Below are 24,556 nucleotides of genomic sequence, written 5' to 3'. Positions count from 1 at the left end.
CCTTAACACAAAACTTAACAAAATGTTCAATTTTCTAAGTACAAAAAGAGCACATAATTCTGTCAAAATGCCAGCCAGAGTTATCTAACTTTGCCTGCCCAGTCCCCTCATGATAGTATGTACATGTAAGTTTGAATGCAATAGCTTTGATAAGTGTATGTGTGTATGGTTCTGTATTATAAGTTCACAGACATAATTGTGCTAATTTGTAACTTCTTTAAATAAATTCTGTAAATAAGGCCAGAATTTTTTAATAAAATGATTTTCGGACCCGCCGACTCTAATTTTTGACGAAACCAAAATAAAATAAAATTTAAAATCTTTTTTTTTTCGGATGCCAAAAAGTGGCTTTTAAACACGAAACGCTTGCCGGGTTTTAGAAAAAGTTCAAATGAGTTATAAATCATCATAATAAACCCAGTTTTAATTACCCACATTAACACGCGAACCTCCTTCATCGTTTACATGTGCTGGAATTTACCAACAGCTACGCCATCATTGTTTGTGCAAGAAGTTGATGAACGCTACAACGCTTTCATCAGCAAAGTCTGCTAATTTCCCAATAATTATGCAACCGTCAAATAAAATCCTGAATGGAATAGATTTGTAAGTAAATATTTTATTATTTCTTTACAATTTTATAAAATTGATAGTATTAAAATGACTAAAAAATATTATGAAAGCAATAAGAAAAGAACGATTTTAATTTAACAGGTGCTCGAAATGCGAAACCCATTTACGCCTATCAACTTTAAACATTCCATATTTTACGCACAAATACGGTCATATTTTAGAGAATACAATTTTATGTGTTGTTTAATGTAGTTGTAGTGACGAATTTGTGCATATAATATGTGTTTTTTTGTTATTTTAAATGGGTACGAAACTTTGGTTTTGTTCCGAACTTGTTCGTACCAAAATTTCAAAAATCGCAAAATCAACAGTTTGTAAAACGATTTCAAACCATGAATGTCCAAATAAAATAGTCAAGTTTATGGGGGTTATTATCGGATTAACAGCTCCTTTATGACATTGAACTATCAATTATGTTATCCTGGGATAAACTGTCACGAAGATCAATAATTATAACGATTATTAGGGACGCTATTTCTTAAATCATTACCATGACAAAAACACATGTTAACTTGTTTCAACAGGCATTTGTGTTTAACAGTTCCATTATTAAAATGTTCTGGAAACTATATATTTTAATTAAAATACCAACTATTTCTGAAATCAAAAGTAGGTCCTTCACTCGATTTACTATATTTCGGATATGTTAGAATTCGGACATATATAAAGATAGTGACATTTATGTGTTGATTTGTTGTATATAGTGTTTTGTGTTATTTCAGACAACAAGAATGGATGGTGGCAATTATCCTGGGTCTTTCTGTCAAGAAAAAGATGTGAAAAAATATTCATTTAATTGAACCTGGAAATCAACCACCACAACTAACAGAAAACCTTTTAACAAAAGGTGCTGTTTTAGAATTTGTAAAATTTTATAATAAACAGAAGTTGATGTATATCATGTCCAAATGACCAAATGTATAAACTGTTTAACAATTTGAATTGAGATGCTTTATTTTCTGATGTTTGATTTATTTTTCCTTTCAGATGATATATATTTGTGTGATTCTAGGTTTTAATAAATAATTCTGAAACATTTATGCAGCATACTGTTACATTATTGTTAACGTTATTATATTATGTTGGTTATCTGGTTTATCAAGTGGAAAAAATGTTAGTTATATCAAAATAAAGCTTTTAATATTAAGACTTATGAAGGTACTTATTATTATTTATGTTTTAACATACTTCTCAGAGTAATAAAAATATAGTAAATGCCATTATTCATTAATGTAGTATGGTTCCTTAAATGATTGTCCTTATTGATTAAGTTTGAATTACGGGCGGTTTTCACACCGCAATAAAGTGGCAACAACATTTTTTGGGCCAGTGAAACCCCTGAAAAGCGTTTTATTATGCTATTTGTATTTGTCTGCAGTATTGATTTTTACTGGACAATAAACTATAAATGTTTCTTTTAAACCTCAATAGCTTATTGGTTGTTTGTGGAGATAAAGTATTTTTAATGCAACATATGGATTCCTTGTGAAAAAAAACATAAAAAAATAACCAACAAGATGTGTTTGTGAAACACAATGTCCCCCTATATGACGTTTGACCTTGTAGGATGACTTTGACCTTGACCCTTCACCACTCAAAATGTGAAGCTCCATGAGATACACATGCATTTCAAATATAAAATTGCTAGCTTCAATATTGCAGAAGTGACATTACATGAGCAATTTTGACCCATATATTTGACCTTGAAGGATGACCTTGACCTTTCACCACTAAAAATGTGCAGCTCCATGAGATACACATGCATGCCAAATATCAAGTTGCTATCTTCAATATTGCAAAAGTATTCATAAAATTAGCGATTTGGGCCACATATATTTGACATCTGACCTTGAAGGATGACCTTGACCTTGACCTTTCACCACTCAAAATGTGCAGCTCCATGAGATACACATGCATGCCAAATATCAAGTTGCTATCTTCAATATTGCAAAAGTACTCATAAAATGAGCGGTTTTGGCCACATATATTTGACATCTGACCTTGAAGGATGACCTTGACCTTGACCTTTCACCACTCAAAATGTGCAGCTCCATGAGATACACATGCATGCCAAATATCAAGTTGCTATCTTGATTATTGAAATACTGCAAAAGTGTACAATAAATGAGCCATTTTGACCCATATATTTGACCTTTGACCTTGAAGGATGACCTTGACCTTTCACCACTCAAAATGTGCAGCTTCATAAGATACATATGCATGCCAAATATCAAGTTGCTATCTTCAATATTGCAAAAGTTATTGCAAATGTTAAAGTTGGCGCAAACCAACCAACCAACCAACAGACCAACCAACCAACAGACCAACCAACCAACAGACCAACAGACAGGGCAAAAACAATATGTCCCCCACTACTATAGTGGGGGACATAAAAAGTTTATTATAGACAAGTGAAAATATTGCAAAACTTTTGAACTTACATATATATAGTTAAGATATTTTTAAAATTCAAACTAATTTAAAAACTGCACATCAAGACCTACAGTCTGATTATGATCATTTTGCACATCAACATGTTTGAAAAAAATCACTGTGGTTGCTTAGTAAAAAGAACTTCATACCATAACATTTTTAAAATGAGTGCATAATTGGTCACCCATCTTTTTTTTTTTTTTCCGTCCTCCTACAAGACACTTTTAGGAAAAACAAGATGTGTTTGTGAAACACAATGTCCCCCTATATGATGTTTGACATTGTAGGATGACCTTGACCTTGTGAAGGATGACCTTGACCTTTCACCACTCAAAATGTGCAGCTCCATGAGATACACATGCATGCCATATATCAAGTTGCTATCTTCAATATTGCAAAAGTATTCATAAAATAAGCGATTTGGGCCACATATATTTTACCTCTGACCTTGAAGGATGACCTTGACCTTTCACCACTCAAAATGAGCAGCTCCATGAGATGCACATGCATGCCAAATATCAAGTTGCTATCTTCAATATTGCAAAAGTATTCATAAAATGAGCGATTTTGGCCACATATAATGGACCTCTGACCTTGACCTTTCACCACTCAAAATGTGCAGCTCCATGAGATACACATGCATGCCAAATATCAAGTTGCTATCTTCAATATTGCAAAAGTATTCATAAAATGAGCGATTTTGGCCACATATATTTGACCTCTGACGTTGAAGGATGACCTTGACCTTGACCTTTTACCACTCAAAATGTGCAGCTTCATGAGATACACATGCATGCCAAATATGAAGTTGCTATCTTCAATATAGCAAAAGTTATTGCAAAATGTTGAAGTTGGCGCAAACAGACAGACCAACAGACCAACAGACAGACCAACAGACAGACCAACAGACAGACCAACAGACAGAGCAAAAACAATATGTCCCCCACTACTATAGTGGGGGACATAAAAAACCGAAAATCATTTTAATAAAAAATGTTGGCCTAAATGTTTACTAAATTAACCAATTGTATACATAATATATATAATAAAAAAAACACCTGAACAACTTAAAATAAATTAATTTAGTTTCAAAAATGTGTATGCTAATGTGTTTGTATATAAGAATAATTCCCCACCCCATGGCGGCCATGCTTTTCAACAGACCGGAACCATTTTCGAACTAATCCAAGATATCATTGATACCAAAAAGGCCTGAAAAAACCAAAGTCCCTCACCTGAGATACAAAGGAACAGACATGTTCTGTGAAGCCAAAGATATTATTAGCACAAATGTTCTGACTGAAGTTTCATGAAGATTGATCTATAAATGCGACTTTTAGAGTGATAAAGGGCTCCCCCTTGCAAGAAAAATTATGTGGCTAACATTTTCACCAAAAGGATTTTTTTGCAGCCAACTTTTAGAAACTATAGAAAGTTGTCAAGGTTTTACTATAGTCATATTCAGAACAAGAACTGTCTCCATCGGAAGACACATGCCCCTGAAAATGCTTTTTTCGAAACCTAAACGCAGATTTCGAAACCTAAACGCGGACCCTAAGTTCAAGGTCAATGGGGTCAAAATTGTTGTGTGTATAGAAAGGCATTGTCCATATACACATGCATACCAAATATGAAGGTTACATCTGAAGGGACATAGAAGTTATGAGCATTTTTCTAAACATAAATGCACAAGTGTGACGGAAAGACAGACAGACGGACAGAGGAGTGAGATCACTATATGCCCTCCTTTGGGGGCATAAAAATGCCTGTCCCCCGGGTGGCAATGATTTTCAACAGACTGGAACCATTTTCGAACTTATCCAAAATATCATAAGGACAAATGTTCTGACCAAGTTTCATGAAGATTGGACAATAAATGTGATTTCTACAGTGTTAACAAAGTTTTACTAAAGCCATATAAGGAAAAATGCCCCATCCCCTGACTGCAATAGTTTTCAACAGACTGGAACCATTTTGGAACTCATCCAAAGTATCATTGAGACAAATATTCTCACCATGTTTCATAAACATCAGACAATAAACGTGGCCTCTATAGGGTTAACAAGTTTTTACTAAAGCAAATTAAGGAAAAATGCCCTGCCTCCTGGAGGCCATGTTTTTCAACAAACCAAAACCATTTTAAAATTCGTCTGAGATATCATTGAGACAAATCTTCTGACCAAGTTTCATGAAGATCGAACAATAAATTTGGGCTCTAAAGTGTTAACAAGGTTTTACAAAAGCCATATAAGGAAAAATATTTTTCAACCAATTGGAACCATTTTCGAACTCGTCCAAGATATCATTGTGAAAAAATTTCTGACCAAGTTTCATGAAGACCAGACAATAAATGTGTCCTCTAGAGTGTTGACAAGGTTATCCTATAGCCATATTAGGAAAAACGCCCAACCCCCTTGAGGCCTTGAATTTTAACCAACTGGAACCATCTTCAATATCATTAGGACAAATCTTCTGGGTATCTTTCATGATGATCGGATAATAAATGTGGTCTTTAGAGTGTTAATAAGGTTTTACTATATACATATGCGGAAAAATGCCTCTCTCCCCCTCCCCCTGGTGGCCATGTTCTTCAACCGATGTAAACCATTTTGCGAACTTGTCCAAGATATTATTGGGACAAATCTTCTGACCAAGTTCCATGAAGATCAGACAATAACTGTGGCCTTTAAAGTGTTAACAAGGCAAATATTGACGATAGACAAAAAGGTGATCACAAACGCTCACCATGGAGCACATTGTGCTCAGGTCAGCTAACAAAACGAAGGATTAAAAGGAAAGATTTTTCTGCTTGATCTAACGCTTACCTTCACTGATGATTATTGTCACCCTCCAGAATGCTTATGTGTTGAAGGTTTAATTGCTGTTACATACCAAGCCTCTGTAGTTGAAAGGTGAAGCCATGTGATACTCTCAGCCTAAAATGATTAATTTTATTGTATAAATAACAGAATTAAAGAAAAATGTTTTGCATAATGTTGTTAACATTATTGAGATCATCAGGTTAATAAATGCAGCATTCTTTATGAAGCATAGTTTAATTTACATGACCCTTTCTTAAATGTGTTGTTCAAACAGTAGTACTAAGGATGCAGCAATTTTATATCCTACTTGTATTTGGAATTTATCTTCACATTATATTAGGTATGTCAAATGTACAGAGCCCATTTTAGTACAAAATCTTGTACTACATCAATTGGTCAAATTCTGTACAAAGTGTTTTTCACCATTTGGGAAATGGGGTAATGCTCCTATGGATTGGGAAAAATCTGGTTGCATTGACTTAAATTTGGAAATTTGTCAATACTTCAAAATTGAGAATAAGTGCTTTCAATATTATATTTACTACGGTTCAACCCATAGAGCTGCATAAGGAAATCACAAAAAAAAATCTCCAAACCTTCAATTGGGAATTTTAGGCATTCATTTTATCTACTTTAATTTTAAATAATATAAACATGACCTTGATCTTTGACCTTGTGACCTGAAAATCAATACGGGTCATCTGCCAGTCATTATCAATCTACCTATGAAGTTTCATGATCCTAGGCCTTAGCGTTCTTGAGTTATCATCCAGAAACCATTTTACTATTTCGAGTCACTGTGACCTTGACCTTTGACCTAGTGACCTGAAAATCAATAGGGGTCATCTGCCAGTCATGATCAATGTACCTATGAAGTTTCATGATCCTAGGCCTAAGCATTCTTGAGTTATCATCCGGAAACCTTCTGGTGGACGGACGGAACGACCGACCGACCAACCGACATGAGCAAAACAACATACCCCCTCTTCTTCAAAGGGGGGCATAAATCTTGTTGGATTTAACACCTTTTTCAACAGAACTTCAGTGATATACCGGCAGTAGATTCACTTTCTCACACTTCCTTGGATCTTTTAACCTTTATAAGCAGTATAAGGCACACACATCGATGTCATTTAACTGAACTAACTGCAAAATGAGCTAGCGTAAGAATGGTCATACAAAATATTTCTTGACTACTTGCAATGCCCACATTGACAGTACAGAGCTCTACCGCACTTCAAGGGCATTCCCTGAAAAGTTTGCGCCTAGGCAAAATAGTAAGTCATTGAACTGTAACATTTACATTATTTGGGTAAATATGTAAGTATACCGCTAATAGACAATGGTTTCACCTGATAATTTATTAAGCGATCATAGTTTGGAAACAATAAGTTTGGATAAATGCATTCAAGAGTGTGGTGTAAATCACTTTGTCAATAAGTACCGAATATATTAATTTGATTATGAAAATTAGAGATTCATTCAGAAGTTTCAATTCACAATATAATTATCTACAACTATACGTTCCTGCTTAAGTACAGCCTTGGAATATCTTTCAGTAAAAGAAATAAAACACTATGAAATTATTTTAACTTCAATGCAAACATATCCTTTTGTAATTAATACTCAACGGTGTGGTATATACAAGCATGTGCTATTATTCATAGTTGATGTTATGCACAAGAATATAAAAACTTCCAATGCATTAGGTATATTGTGAGATTGTCTAAACCTTTTTTTTGCCTGCAGGTCTTTGCCTCTGAGCTACTTTGGAGTGACCTGTAATTGTAACTTACATATGGTGTTAAAATCATAGAGGGTGTTGTCATTATTTATTGCAGTAAACTCCCCATTGCTGGAAGTTACAGACATCGGCAACGACATTTCGAGCCATCGAAACTTAGAAGTGAACAAAGTAGAAGTACATGTAAGTACGTGCCATAATTATTCTCTTTGAGTGGTAGTCAGGTATTTGGTTATACTACATGTACCTTTCCATTGTCGTGCAATCCACCATGAAAACCATTATTGGCCATACAATAACATGTCTTTCTCTGAAATTTAACGCTTAGCTACAATAAACTGCATGTCTGTTTGTATGATCTGCTGCTTTGTGCTCAGCTGCTATCAGTTCATGATTGAACAATTACAGTGTCCATGATCTTGAATCTCCAGTTTAAGATACAATTACATAAAGTATGGTGGAAGTATTTCAAATAATTATGAACCCTAAGTTGGCCGTGCTGTAGTGGATATGGTGTCCGCCTAGCGATCGGGAGGTCACGGGTTCGATCCCCACTCTAGCGTTCTCTATATCTTCCCAAAAGACACCAAGTACTGGTTATAGGCCCAGGAAACGTACTCGAGTGTTTCTACAAGCCTGAGGCTTTCGATGCATTCAAGCTAAAATAAATAGGTTGAAACTAAATTAAACTAAATAATTTTGAGCCGGACAAAACATGTATTTTCATTACATACATATAAGGATGAAGCAAAAACTAAGTGTCTACTGTTACCTTGACCTTGAAGCAAATGAATGTTGTGGCATGCGCAATTTCATCATGATATAAAGATAATTTGCGCCAATGTTTTGTTATCCCATAAATTATAACAAAAATATGAGATGGACACAAAATGTCCTAGCACATACACATGCAGGGACTGTACACTGCAAATCCAATCTTTACCCGCTGCGTTATACAACGCGGAATACAATATAACGCTGGTGGGTCTTGGCTCCCGATTGTTCTCCAACCTTCCATTTTGGTCTCAAGCGTTTCTTAAAAATTCAAATATAGCGGAGCACACTGTGCTGATTGCATTATTGCTCAATTATAATTTATTAGAAACTTACCATTACTGGGGCCTTTGGCAGTTTAAGTGTGATAATCTTTTGTTTGATGCCAATAACGGTGTCAAAAGCCAGTTTTGGTGGGGAAAGTATAATTGGATTAGTGGGAGTTTGGGGGAAAACATAAATAAACAAGTGATGTGTTTGTGAAACACTATGTCCCCATATATATATGACCTTTGACCTTGAAGGATGACCTTGACCTTTCACCACTCAAAATGTGCAGCTCCATGAGATACACATGCCTGCCAAATATCAAGTTGCTAGCTTCAATATTGAAAAAGTGTACATCAAATGAGCGATTTTGACCTATCTATTTGACCTTTGACCTTGAAGGATAACCTTGACCTTTCACCACTCAAAATGTGCAGCTCCATGAGATACACATGTATGCCAAATATGAAGTTGCTATCTTCAATATTGCAAAAGTTGTGGCAAATGTTAAACTTGGGGCAAACAAACGGACAGGGCAAAAACAATATGTCCCCTACACACTCAAGAGTTAATGTTGCGTTATTGATGTATGTAACCAGTGGTGTGATTGAGGTGAAGTCTGAGGGAAGGGAAATTCTGTAGACTGATTTTGACTATGCAAATCGCATGCATAACACAATGACAAGCCTTAAAACAGACCTTTAAATAAACACCATCATAAACTTATGAACAAGAATGAAGATTTATTTTTTTAAACTCTTTTAACTTTATATTTAACATATAATACAAAGTAAACAGTTAGTTGCAAAAATCCAACTCCAAGCTATTGACCCTTGCTGGGTTGTAGATGCAACTGGTTACGGCATGTTTCATGTCTAGTCTGCTGCCCGGAATTCAGGGAGCACTTTATAAAACTTTAAATTCTTTAATAGGTAAAATGAGCAACATAAACTATTTTCTAGCATAAAAAACCACAAACAGATCATAAATATATCCCTAATACACACATTAAAAGAACTTACTTAATATGATGTGCTGGCAGAATAATGATATTAATACAAGTTTCAAACATTTCAACGGTTCATAAAATGGGATAAGTTTTTGCAATGGAAAACGACGAGTATTCCGAATATGAAATTATGCCGATTTATACATCAACTAACTCCTGAATCCTCTGCAAGAAAGATCTCCTGTCTCATCAACCAATTGTGCCACACCGAGTACTATTTCCGGACCTCCGAAAAATAGATTAAATCGTTAATATAAAACATGGGCTTTCGGTTTGATAACGGTTTTTATGCCCCCGGTAGTCCATCCAAAAAAAAATTAACGTTGGCCATAACTTTTGCAATATTGAAGATAGCAACTTGATATTTGGCATGCATGATTGTGTATCTCATGAAGCTGCACATTTTGAGTGGTGGAAGTTCATGGTCATACTTCAAGGTCAAAGGTCCAAAAAAAAATATTTTTTTTTTTATATTTTAAAGCGGCGCAGTAGGGGGCATTGTGTTTCTGACGAACACATCTCTTGTTTATCAACTTTTTGTTTTCATCAATCCCTTCTTACTATATGATCTGTTGCTAATTTGATTGTTATTCTTTGTTATTTGCTGCCATACGTTTAAACTGGTGAAAACTGTTCTGACCTTGTCTCGTGTACATTTGGGTAAAATAGTGTGACTTTGAAAGTGTTTACTATATTTTCTGTGCCATATGACAAAATTAGCTAGTTTCTGAGCTCACATGAACCAGTTCCAACTATGAATAGATACATGGCAAACTCTTCTGATTATGATTGTGAAAATTATTATTATCTCTAAAGGAAAAGATCTAGAGACTAAGACGCAGTTCCTTGCTCTTTTTGTTTCCAGTCTCTGCGAATCTGGACTGGTAAAAACAAAAAGTGACAAACTCTTTTGAAATTAAATTTGTGTTTGCAAATACTTGAAAACATTAATTGCAATATTAAGAAACTCCTTTTATTTAGAAAATCATTACATAATGATAATATCACCACACTGGTCCTGAAACACCATGTAATTTTAGCAGCACCCTGTAACTTTTGTGATCCTAGATCTTTCCCTACTCTAGAATGTCAAAAAGATATACGTTGACCATGCATGACAGAAATAAGCTGATCACAAATGCTTGCCATGAGAAATAAGTGCTCGAGTGAGCCAACCTGAACTGTCAGAGGACAGCGCACTCACTGTTCAGGTTTTTGTGTGTGTTTTTTAACAAGCTGTTTGTATAGTAAGAAAAAACTAGCACAATTTAGTGTTGCTTAGAGCTCCAAATAATTTTTTGCAGCCAAAGGTTGTTCACACATGAACTGTTGAATTAATGTTTTAACTAGAGCTTTGTCACAGACCTGACATATACCCCCACATGCCGCATTGACACAGACTATTTTGCATGCTGTCTTCACAAAACAAGAGAATCTAATTTATAGCGATTTTTAAGAATTATTATGCCATTATTAATTTTGGCCATTTTGAACTTTGAACTCTTGAATTCTTTTGCATGACACGCCGTCCAATGACTGGGAACAAAATTAATGTACAGAGTCATTTTAAAATCTCACAATGAATGACATAGTTATGGCCCAGACAAGCTCATTTATGGCCATTTTTCACTTTTGAACTCCAAGTGTGACCTTGACCTTGGAGATATCGACATAATAACTTTGCATGACACATTGTCCAATGAGTGTGAACAAATGTACTAAGTAATTTTAAAATCTCACAATGAATGACATAGTAATGGCCCGGACAAGATCATTTATGGCCATTTTTGACCTTTGAACCCACAGTGTGACCTTGGAGATATCGACGTCATTCTTTCGCGCGACACACCTTCCAATGATTAAAGTTGGAGCAAACAAACAAACACACAAACAAACACACAAACCAACCAACAGACAGGGCAAAAACAATATGTCCCCCACTATAGTGGTTGGGGGACATAAAAAATATATATAATTTTTTTGGGAAACCTTCAATAGGGATTTTTTTTTACAGCAATTGGGCAATTTGTAGTTTTTTTCCTAATTGGGAAAGTGCCATATTGATTATTCCCGCTACTTTATAAAGAAGGAAAAAATTGCTGTGCCAATATTTTTTTACTTGTGTTAAAATTTTTCCATATATTACAATAACTTAGCTTGGACTTTGACTCCCACCCACCTTACGCTATCCCAAGCTAAATCTGGATATAATATAAATATGTATGATCATATTTCACTCACCTAGCAAAATTGAGAAAAATTGTTTTGTTATTTCAAGTAAAAATTATCTTGACCACGTATCAGCCCACGTATCTTTTATGCAATCCAATGAAGGGAGGTCTTGATCCAAGGTTTCTTAAAATAGCAAAAGTTTGAACAGTTTTAATCTATCTTTGTGGCTGTGATGTAAAATTTCTAAATTAAAAAAAAAAAACATGTATAAAAAAATATATTCAAACTTGAGTTACCAAACTTTGCCAATTGGCTCATTATAATAAAACCAAACAATATATGTTTAATTAAAACTAAATCAAGCCAAGGCTGCTAAAATAGTTTGCAAATAACTTTCTCTGATTTGTTAATAAAAATATTGTTGACTCTGTTTATTGTTAAACAATTACACAATATACCCTTATAACTCACTTATCTGTTAAAAGCTGTGTCCATAGTGTGTTGTACAGTATGGCTGACAGGGAGCTGCTAGAGATTCTTATAGTCTTGTTGAAGGGTAAACTGAAAACATAGCACTAGGGGAAAGGGACCTCTGACACCAATTGCCTAGCTGGGAGATTCTTCTGTGGCATCCATGCTCAACTGCGCAGCTGCGTTCTGTGCAACTTCTTGAACTGCCTCAAGGCTGGCCTCCCAGCTGTCTATACCAAAGTCTCCTGGTCAGCCTTATGTCTGCAATAGACAAAACACATTTAACTAGGCTGCCTCAACTGGTTTCTTCCCTTTTGTTTGATCTACTAGGCTGCCCCTGTGCTTTCTTTCTTCATTGAACCTAATTAGCATATGTGACATCAATGCTTTCGACCCCTGGCTCCAATCCCTCTACTCTGGGTTCGGGCTTTGCATGTCCAGAGTATGCTAAAATCCTCACCCACTTTAATACATATATACACCTGACTTGAGTCTAGAAACAAGTTTTCTCAACTTGAGCACTCTCCCTGGAGCTCAACCGTCTAGCTTCTGTTATCCTTTTTAGTTCCTAATCATATACATATCAGCCTGAGCTACATACAGCTTTACTAGGCTCACAACAAAACCTTGCATGGATATTTTCCTTCCTGCCATCAGCAGCTTGATATCTAGAAGGTTGTGCTTTTATGGACTTGAAGACATTATCCTTTTTCTGACCATTTTGGAAAACACATCCTGGGTTTAATTGTAAAATGCATGCACTTTGGAAAGTTTCTTATCGCTATTTCATGAAAATAATGATGAAATGAGTGTGAAAACTAAAGTTGCCTCTATTTCAGCAAAAATTACTTTTATTTCATTCTGAATATTCTGATAATTTTTATGTTTGTTTAAAGTGTATATTATATTTCTAGAACCTCTGAAAAGACACTTAACTCAGTACCAAATCTGAAGATCTTTAATAGAATTTTCATTTATGTGCATGATTAAGCTTAAAAAAACACATTACATAGGCCGCAGATGTGTCCTTCAAAGCGTCAGCCAAATGTTCGGCTGTATGAGATTCATCAAATTTGTTTGTTTCAAGAGTGTAATTTTCAACTTTCCATTCTTTATTGATGAAGTGGGCAGTGACAGCGACATAGTTCTCAGTAGCCCTAGATATCCATGAGTCTGTAGTTATGGCAATGCTTTCTGCAGAATTAAGTTGCATCTTTACCCTGTCTGTAACCTTTTTCAAAAGTGCTGGCACAACCTTTTCACTGAAATGTGTACGATAAGGAAGTTTGTACCTGGGTTCTAAAGTGCTAATCATGTGTTTGAAACCTTTGTTCTGTACATGGTCTCATGTCACAAGCTAAGTACCCAACAATAGAGATTTGGAAATAGATTCTGTCCTTTTAGGGGTTAGGTTAAATCCGTTCATGTCAGTAACTTTCAGCTGGCCACTTAACAAATTCCCAACAGAACTTACAGAAGCAGAATTTTTCTGGCTGGTGACTTTGCCGACTTGAGTAGTTGCGCTGCTACCTGCTGCTAATAAATCAACATTATGCTTACAGTTTACGTGCTGTATAAGATTGGTGATTGCACCGGATTTGGGGTATGCAACGTCTGTGAAACATAACTTGCATGTGGCCACCATCCCAAAATCCAAAGTATTTCCAAACTTTAGATTCAAGTTTTTTTGGCGCATTTGGTAATTTCACGTTTTCGGCAACGACTCGTTCGGCCATTTTGATGCTTTTGCCGAAAGTAAACCGTAACGCGCTTATTGATTGGGTGACTAGAGTAATAAGTAGCCAATGGCGCGCGTCATAATTACAGGTAAAGATAAAACCTACTTCCTGTATCAAATAGTCAGAATACAGCGAGCTTTACGTACCTATGTATATTTATGTCTATATGTTAAAGAATAGAATCGAATTTGGAAGGTTTGGTATTGAAATCGAATCGACGCATTTCGAACCGATTTTCGATGCATCGGATCGATTCGTTGCAGCACTAACCGATTCACTTCTAATTGATACTGAACTTCTCTTATGACAATACGGTCAATCTCAACTATGCATGGCCCCATTACCAACCCTGGGGCGCCCCGCCCACATAGACCACGCCCACCCAAAATTGCCTTTTACTATAATTTCTTCATTTCTACACCGATTCACTTCAAATTGATACTGAACCTCTCTTATGACAATACGGTCAATCTCAACTATGCATGGCCCCATTACCAACCCTGGGGCGCCCCGCCCACATAGGCCACACCCACCCAAAATTGCCTTTTACTGTAACTTCTTAATTTCTACACCGATTCACTTCTAATTGATACTGAACTTCTCTTATGACAATACGGTCAATCTCAACTATGCATGGCTCCATTACCAACCCTGGGGCGCCCTGCCCACATAGGCCACATCCACCCAAAATTGCCTTTTACTATAATTTGTTCATTTCTACACCGATTCAGTTCTAATTGATACTGAACTTCTCTTATGACAATACGGTCAATCTCAACTATGCATGGCCCCATTACCAACCCTGGGGCGACCCGCCCACATAGGCCACACCCACCCAAAATTGCCTTTTACTATTATTTGTTCATTTCTACACCGATTCACTTCTAATTGATACTGAACTTCTCTAATGACATGCGGCGTGGGGATACGCGTCAGCCTCTGCCGCGCCATTTCTAGTTACAGCATGAAAAGGGTTATGTCAGGCTTGTTTAGTTTCTTCGATTTATTCACCTAAATAATATGTTTTGGAGAACAAAAGCTAAATACACTGGTAGATGGTATCACTGGGCTATTTTGGTGCATATTAGTCTATAACATATAAGACCAAATTACGTTTTTTACCAACATTATTACTAACGTTTAGTGTGTTCCTAAAAATGATAACTGAACTGATACGATATGAAAGATATGAAGTTATCAGTGTTCTAGGATGCCTTCCTAGAATTGGTGTGTTCAAGGGACCTTTTCACAGATTTTGGCAGGTATTGAAGTTTGTCATTAAATGCTTTATATTAATAAATGTAAACATTGGATCTAAAAAGCTCCAGAAAACAAGAGCTGTCACCGTAGGATGACTTATGCCCCCTATAAACGCTTGATAGAAGTTATGAGCTTTTTTCGAAACCTAAACACAGATTTTGAAACCTAAACACTGACCCTAAGTTAAAGGTCAAGGTCACAGGGGTCAAAATTTGTGTGCGTATGGAAAGGCCTTGTACATCCATATACACATGCATACCTAATATGAAGGTTATATCTCAAGGGACATAGAAGTAATGAGCATTTTTTGAAACCGAAACGCAGATTTCGAAACCTAAACGCGGACCCTAAGTTCAACGTCAAGGTCACAGGGGTCAAAATTTGTGTGCGTATGGAAAGGCCTTGACCATATTCACATGCATACCAAATATGAAGGTTATATCTCAAGGGACATAGAAGTTATGAGCATTTTTCGAAACCTTAACACAGATTTCGAAACCTAAACGCTGACCCTAAGTTCAACGTCAAGGTCACAGGGGTCAAAATTTGTGTGCGTAGGGAAAGACCTTGTCCATATACACATGCATACCAAATATGAAGGTTACATCTCAAGGGACATAGAAGTTAGGAGCATTTTTCGAAATCTAAACGCAAAGTGTGACGGAAAGACGGACAGACAGACGGACGGACAGTCCGATCACTATATGCCCTCCTACCGGGTGCATAAAAACAAGAATAAAATTAAAGAAAAAAAAAGGAAACCCTCCACTGGACTCAAACCACTGACCCCTGGAGTAAAAGTCTAACACTTAGACCACTCGGATATCCGTGCTCATACAATGAATGAATCGATGCATATTATACTTTATATAAACAATCCTCGAGTGCCACAAAATATAACGACAACAAAAGAACTCTCCAAATTATTCAATTGTTTCCGTTTCAACGCTTTATTATGTTTAAGTTTTTAAATATTAAAAAGATGCATATAATGGATGTTTTAAAGCATGGTAAATGTTCGGTATTACTGTTTCCTCATATATATCATAACTACAACTAGAATGCGAATCTGAAACATTTTTTTTTAATTTTGTCAATTAACCAACACGTGGCTAAAGAAACTTCAGTGAACAGTTTATGTAGTATTGACAGACCTGTACGCTGAAGCGAACCCCATATCGAAAGTCAACCAGAGTCGTAACATATTTATGTCACCCTATAAATCAAAGACAGTTCTTTTTTTTGGATACATTTCTACATATATTGGTGAATGAATATAAATTACTGCATCAGGGCATATTTTAAGGTTCAAATGCTTCAAATGCATCTTACAATAGATGAAAATAACTCTCATCAGCCTGAAATTCACAATTTTGTCACTTTGTCATGTGACGAGTTTTCATTTGGATACTTTAGGATCGACCTTGACATTTTTTGCTGAGTAAAATTGTAAACATTTTTCGAAATCTAAACGCAAAGTGTGACGGAAAGACGGACAGACAGACGGACGGACAGTCCGATCACTATATGTCCTCCTACCGGGTGCATAAAAACAAGAATAAAATTAAAGAAAAAAAAAGGAAACCCTCCACTGGACTCAAACCACTGACCCCTGGAGTAAAAGTCTAACACTTAGACCACTCGGATATCCGTGCTCATACAATGAATGAATCAATGCATATTATACTTTATATAAACAATCCTCGAGTGCCACAAAATATAACGACAACAAAAGAACTCTCCAAATTATTCAATTGTTTCCGTTTCAACGCTTTATTATGTTTAGGTTTTTAAATATTAAAAAGATGCATATAATGGATGTTTTAAAGCATGGTAAATGTTCGGTATTACTGTTTCCTCATATATATCATAACTACAACTAGAATGCGAATCTGAAACATTTTTTTTAAATTTTGTCAATTAACCAACACGTGGCTAAAGAAACTTCAGTGAACAGTTTATGTAGTATTGACAGACCTGTACGCTGAAGCGAACCCCATATCGAAAGTCAACCAGAGTCGTAACATATTTATGTCACGCTATAAATCAAAGACAGTTCTTTTTTTTGGATACATTTCTACATATATTTGTGAATGAATATAAATTACTGCATCGGGGCAAATTTTAAGGTTCAAATGTTTCAAATGCATCTTACAATAGATGAAAATAACTCTTATCAGCCTGAAATTCACAATTTTGTCGCTTTGTCATGTGACGAGTTTTCATTTGGATACTTTCGGATCGACCTTGACATTTTTTGCTGAGTGAAATTGTAAACATTACTTTCGTTTTCTGAAATCTATTATTTGTGATTAACAACGTATGTCTGGTGGATTAAAAGACTGATTTCAAAGTGAATCAGGTAATTTTAAATAATTTTTACTTTGAGTTTGTATTTACACTACAATTTGTTTACTAAACAAGCAAGAATAATTTAAAATACCTGGAAATGTCATTCTGAATTTGAAAACACTTGAGCGCATGGTATGTTACTAAAAATAGAATTAATGTCATATGACCGCGAAATCTCGGTACATGTAGATTTGCATTTAAAAATGTCTGTCACATCGCTGTTTTTCTCGATATGTTAGAGCAGAAAAGACAAATTTCAAATGTTTAAGATAGTATTCTGGGAAAGAATATATGAGTTAAATGTAAAAAATGTCAATCTTTCCAATCAAGTGGATGATTTGGGCCAATAACTGCATTTAAAAGCTGTTTTGGACTGGTCTTTGTTACTGTCAACTTTTCGAGAATTTCTGGTTGACTTACCTAATGGGTTTGGTCCATAACTTTAAGGTCACGCCGGTCAAAAATCATAACAATCAACATTTAAAGTTATGGAAGCCAGAATAAACCAAAACGTGAAAAGGTCCCTTTAATACGTCAATATCCAAAAGGCATAGACAAATCTAATCTATCATGGACGAACCATCATTCGAACCTCTTAATTTTGACACGTCAATTATACTCAAATATAATGTTGAACAAGGGACAAAATTGTCACAAAACCAGGTTTTCAATAAAGAAGTCTGATAAAGGGAGACAACTGCAACTCAAAATGTGCATTGCTACTGATTGTTTATCACAATTACCCCCCTTGTTTCAAAATCAATCTATTTTTAGTCGTGGCGACCTTGACATTGGAGATATCGACGTAATTGTTTCGAGCGACACACTGTCCAATGATGGTGAACAAATGTGCCAAATGATTTTAAAATCTGACAATGAATGACATAGTGATGGCCCGGACAAGCTCAGGCCACAATTAAAATACTGTTGGTTTGCCCTTTACCGACCCTTAATTTTACAGGTGGGTAGGTAGGTAGGAAAATTATTTTATCTTATTTGCGAAATTATATTTTTAATACACTAATAGTCTATGAATATTTAAAACACTGTTATTAAAGCACTGTTGCAGTGTACGAAGCCCTATGTGGCTTAACATTATCTTGTTTGCTGTTTCTTGCATATATTAATATCAAATGCATGCTTGTGTGTTATTACATCAAATATGTGTTCATAATATGATGTTAATTGCTCAAATGCATTTGTCATTATTTAACTGCCAGACAGCTTTTATTTTTAACTTAAACCTTTCCCTTAAATTGGGCTTAATTAGCATGCAACAAGCATTGAAGGAGTGTAGAAAGACAGCCCAAAGCCTTAATGGAAAAATTCAGACATGGCGAAAGACCGTCACAATTCACAGGCCAGTTGAAATTTGTACAGGCCTCAATTTTAAGTGTTTGGCCGGTTAGTGCATAGTCTCGGCATGGCAAAGTAAATTCACGAAAGGGCAAACTGAACATAAGCATTAGTTCTTCTTGAATGCTCTGAGCTTTTATGAGTACATACGTACAGCTAAGAGGGTCAATAGCTGGGAGTTGTATTATTGCAACTAACATAAGCATGAACACTTGATTTGGGGAAATAAATTAAGCGTGTTAGTTTCAGTTTGTGGATATATTAACGCTTTAAACATATATACTTGAGTGTTGTCGATGTATTTAGCTAAGAGACATTAATATATTAAATAAGTTTACCTTTAAATATCAATTTCACTAACATGCCATTACAGTAAACTGTTTAGAGTGGCAAACATAATAAAGCAGATTATGCATATAAATCTGATTAAACACAGATCCACTTGCATATAAATAAAATCATGTTTGTCTTTTATTTTGCATGTTCGAACGATAATCCTGTAACTGTTAGATGTATTTTTCTTTGCGAATAGACTGCATTCCAATTTTCAAACACTTGTTCTGTGACATTCAGTTCATATCTTTTCCAAAAAAAAAGAGTTTTATTTGTATCTAAAACGTATGCTCCATCGTAGAATGACACGCTCTTTTCATTAATCCATACTAATTATATGATGTCCGGCATAAATTCGATAGTTATTTGTCCTCACTGAGCATCGTTATTTCTTTTTATTGTCCGCCATCTTGGATCACGTTAACAACATGTGTGCAATTGAACGTAAACTCGTATATGTCCGACTACTTTCGCAAACCAATAGGTAAGTATGACGTCATTCGGCCATTTTCACGGAACACCGCCGATCGCAATGCTGGTTATAGATGCTTGCATTACTGTCTATTCTGGGGCATATGAAATTCCAACCATCGGAGCGACCTAGAACCGTCAGGGGCGATACGAATGGACAGGGATATAAATACAAGCACAAATAAATATTGCAGTCGGCTCTTTTATGATCGGCAAAAAAATTGAAAATAAAAAAATACGTTTTCAGAAATCGTAATAAAATATTTTGGGTAGGGGGGTAAAAAGTGGGTTGGTCGGTAAAGGGCAAACAAACTTAATTTTAATTTAGGCCTCATTTATGGCCATTTTTGACCTTTGAACTCAAAGTGTGACCTTGACCTTGGAGATATTGACGTAATTCTTTCCCGTGACACACCGTTCAATTATGGTGAACAAATGTGCCAAATGATTTTAAAATCTGACATTGAACGACATAGTTATGGCCCGGACAAGCTTGTTTCGCCCGCCCGCCAGCCAGCCCGCCCGCATTCGCCAATCTAATAACCAGTTTTTTCCTTCGGAAAACTGGTTGAAAAAGTGAAACATATTTACAAGTACTATATTTGATAAATAACTTGTTTCTTCATGGCTGGCAACTGTAATTGCTATGTAAATCCTCTTTTGATAACAGATTTTTGCAAGTTTCCAGCACATCCATATCATATAAAACTATCAATACCGCCCAAACAATGAGTACCTGCTTTCGAACCATTCAGTGTACAACATTAAAAATAAATAGTCACATGTTTTGACCATGGTCACGTGACTTACTGCAGCAGCTGAAATGTGTAAATTGTCAAGCAAAGTTGAGAACAAAAATTAGACCATGTTTTTTTAAGGAAAATCCTTACATATGTAAAAAGCATTAAGAAATACAATGATTTTTACGTGTTTTATGATTAATCAACTTATTCTACCTGTTTTTGACGCATTTTCGTCGATTTGCAACTCACGCGAGTCGATGTTAACAAATAACTAATACTAAAACAAGAGGGCCTGAAAGGTCCAAAGTCGCTCACCTAAGACAACACGATATTATTGGGACAAATCTTCTGACCAAGTTTCACGAAGATCGGAAAATAAATGTGGCCTCAAGAGTGTTAACAAGGTTTTACTATAGCCATTTAAGGAAAAATTCCCCGCCCCCTGGCAGCCATGTTTTTCAACCAACCGGCATCATTTTTGAACTCATCCAAGATATTATAGGGATGAATCTTCTGACCAAGTTTAATGAAGATCGGACAGTAAATGTGGCCTCTAGAGTGTAAACAAGATTTTACTATAGCCATAAAAGGAAAAATGCCCCGCCCCTTGGCCGCAATGTCATTCAAGCAAACGTAACCAGTTTGGAACTCATCAAAGATATCATTAAGACAAATCTTCTGACCAAATTTCATCAAGATTGGACAATAAATGTGGCCTCTAGAGTGGTTACAAGGTTTTACTATAGCCATATAAGGAAAAATGCCCCGCCCCCTGGCGGCCATGTTTTTCAACCAACCAGCATCATTTCGAACTCGTCCAAAATATTATTGGGATGAATCTTCTGACCAAGTTTCATGAAGATCAGACAATAAATGTAGCCTCTAGAGTGTTAACAAGATTTTACTATAGCCATATAAGGAAAAATGCCCCGCCCCTTGGCAGCCATGTTTTTCAAGCAAACGTAACCATTTTCGACCTCATTCAAGATATTATTGAAACCAATCTTCTGATCAAATTTCATGAAGATTGGACAATAAATGTGGTCTCTAGAGAGTGACCAAGGCAAATGTTGACGTCGCACAACGGACAACGGACAAAAAGGATCACAAAAGCTCACCATGAGAACGCTGTGCTCAGGTGAGCTAAAAACGGTGATGTAGTGCGCGTGTGCGCATAAAATGTAAACTAATGAAGGGTTCGAAAAGAGGTGAGGTTCGAGAAGAGGTACTTTAACGATAATGTCCCTCGTGTATTGAAATTGTTTTTATTCTATAAAAAAATCCAATTATGTATTACGTGTCCAAATAAACAGGAACATAGGCTACTGACCCGTTGGTGATGTCTGATTGGATCCATATTCAACGCCTACTTCATCATATCGGCTCCTAAAAATTTCCGTGAAAGTTTGTTTACATATTTTTTAACTTTCCGGTTTCGTTTTCATTGAATACGTCAACGGTAACCCCTCACCTTTGCATAATTTAACACATTATCATTTGGAATACTCGCATTTGTTCGCTAAAATGCGTAATAGAAAGTAGGGGTCGTGAGGTCGGACCTCATTTGCATATCTGAAAATTGTCTCCCCTGAGTTCCGGTGACGCGGTTGTAGCAACAACCACCTATTTTTAAAAGTGAAATATTATGTACAAAACTATATATTTTCTGAATCTGTGACTTGAAAGGAAAATAAAAATGCATAGTTTGACCATATAAACAGAAAACAAAAAAAAATTAACGAAATTGAAGTTTAGAAAAAACGGCTATATATAATCTGCTGTTTTTTATTTTTCATTAAAATCTGACCCCATATGTTATTTCAGCAATAGAAAACACTGGGAACTAAAACTAGTGCTCAATATGTATGTCAGTTATGAATGAACAAATTCCAGCTCAAACATTCCCTCCAAGCAGATGAATTAGTGTATTTTTTGTGTCTATCAAAGACCTTCGGGGACGTGTGAAAATTGCAGAAAATATAGAAATAGCAGGAATTTCAATGATTAGTCTCATCATTTCAATAAACTATCTTAAAAATGATGTTAGTTGCATCAATAAATATGTTTGAAGACACATATAATACATATATAGTAATAAAATAGTAATACACATGAGTACAGTCCAACCCCTCTTAAGCAGCCAGTCAAGGCAAACGGCCAAATTGACAGCTTAAGCGGGGTGGCCTTTTAAGAGGGGGTTGGGTCATAGGGAGTCTAGAGTTGATGAGTGCATGGCCAACTGTTCAATTTTTGTATAAACAAAATGGTAAATGTGTGTACATGTACTAAACAATGTATAGACTTAAAATAATTTTATTTCTTCCTTTCTAAAGTCAGCTATAAAACAACATTACCATTCAAAAAAATATTCTATTCATCTTTCTAATCATCATCAATATTATCCGCATCAGAATCAAGTCAATGAAAAAGAAAATGTTTACAGAATGCGCGTTGTATGGCCCCAATGCACTTAAGATGGGAACAGTTGTGAATCAGTTATGCGTGAATTACTCCCGTGTCACTATCAATCGATTATTTAATTGGTTTATTGCAGTTTAATGTCTTTGTAATACCTACCGCACGAATTGGTCCCGACAGTGATCTCCTCCACAATAAAATCGTGGCCAGTTACTTAAGAGACTGATAATAGCAACCAGGTGTAATCCTACTGGTAATCATGCTTTTCATGCATAATATTATATAAACATTTATTTCGCCGCGTAAATGGTTTTATCAAAATTAATATTGGAATCATTGTAAATATAAACAAATATAAATGTTTTGTTAAATTCCCAAATGAGAATCATAATTTGTAATCCGAAACACACTTCCGATTGATTTATGTTAAAGAGACGTTTACAAATTCTAGCATCAAAAAAGTCCCCAAGTCAACAAAAGCGCGCGAAAATTATGCACCAATGTACAATGTCACGTCATACCCATGCATGCGTGTATTGATTTTTGGATTAAAACTTTGTAGCACAGAGAACATGTAGAGAAGTTGATTTCGGTTAAAAGTTGCGTTGTTCTTTTAAACTTTTAATTAGCCGATAATTGTCATAAATGTGTGCTTGAAATAGTATGATTCAACAGCTACAAATAATCAATTTTAAATTGAGAATCTCTTTTCCAGTACTAATAGATGATTTTCGCATGTGCGGAAACAAAAAGATCAAATGGTCGGATATTGCTTTTAACCCGATAATCTGCCGCTAATTAATTGCAATTTGCAAACTGGCTGTCAAAATGTTTATCACACATCACGCTTCAGTACTGCAGAGCCTAAACCGCAGACTGGAAGTACGTATCGATTTTTTCGCCGTTGCGTCGGTGTAATTTTGCCAGTGTACATGACTGACTTACTCGCGCGTGACCACTCATATTGGGGGAATTTAACATTTGGGATGCAAAATTGCTGGCCGCTGGCCGGAGAAACGGGGTTACCGCTAAAGAGGGGTTCATTATATAGTGTTTATCGACGGTCGCGGCACAGACCGGCCGCCTACACGGGGCGACCGGCGATGAGGGGTGACTGGAAGTAGGGGTTGGACTGTATATGGTTTGCAAATGGTATTGCTTTACCCCACCCCCTACCATAACAATGGGGGAAAAATATTGTGTGTTTTTTGCCCTGATTTTTACCTTGTTCATTTCTAGAAATTAATATATATAAAAGTATGAACATACCTGTGATTCTTCAAAGTAATCCCAATCTTTTATCTGCAAATTATAGGTAGGGAATACACCAACCGACAAGCACGAGTCAGACACCAAAAACCTGGAATCAGAAAAAAGTTGTTATTCAATATTATACCTGTGAAAGTCCTGTTAGATGAGTAGAAAGCTTTTTTTATCAGGTATTCAACTTTATATGTTGAGAAAGGGTTAAAAAATAGATGAAATAAGTAGATGATAACCAAAACAATAATTTAACTTAAGTGTTATATGCAAGAAATAAGGAAGTTCCGTTAAGTACA

At 35.7% G+C, this 24,556-nt stretch overlaps 1 protein-coding gene and 1 long non-coding RNA gene across 3 annotated transcripts in view; one reads left to right on the top strand and one right to left on the bottom strand.

The window, feature by feature from the left end:
- The window catches only part of LOC127871909 (uncharacterized), a 303,905-nt gene that overhangs the window by 165,005 nt on the left and 114,344 nt on the right, over nucleotides 1-24,556 (top strand). The gene's annotated exons all lie outside the window — the stretch shown is intronic.
- Nucleotides 11,971-21,937, bottom strand: LOC127871922 (uncharacterized). Its single transcript, XR_008045614.1, has 3 exons — nucleotides 21,910-21,937; nucleotides 12,326-12,586; nucleotides 11,971-12,037 (listed from the first exon to the last, which is right to left on the bottom strand). It is a non-coding gene; the product is annotated as an uncharacterized LOC127871922 (long non-coding RNA).

This window comes from Dreissena polymorpha, chromosome 3 (assembly GCF_020536995.1).
Source record: "Dreissena polymorpha isolate Duluth1 chromosome 3, UMN_Dpol_1.0, whole genome shotgun sequence".
Classification (NCBI taxonomy): Eukaryota; Metazoa; Mollusca; class Bivalvia; order Myida; family Dreissenidae; genus Dreissena; species Dreissena polymorpha.
This window is presented reverse-complemented; position numbering and strand designations above follow the sequence as displayed.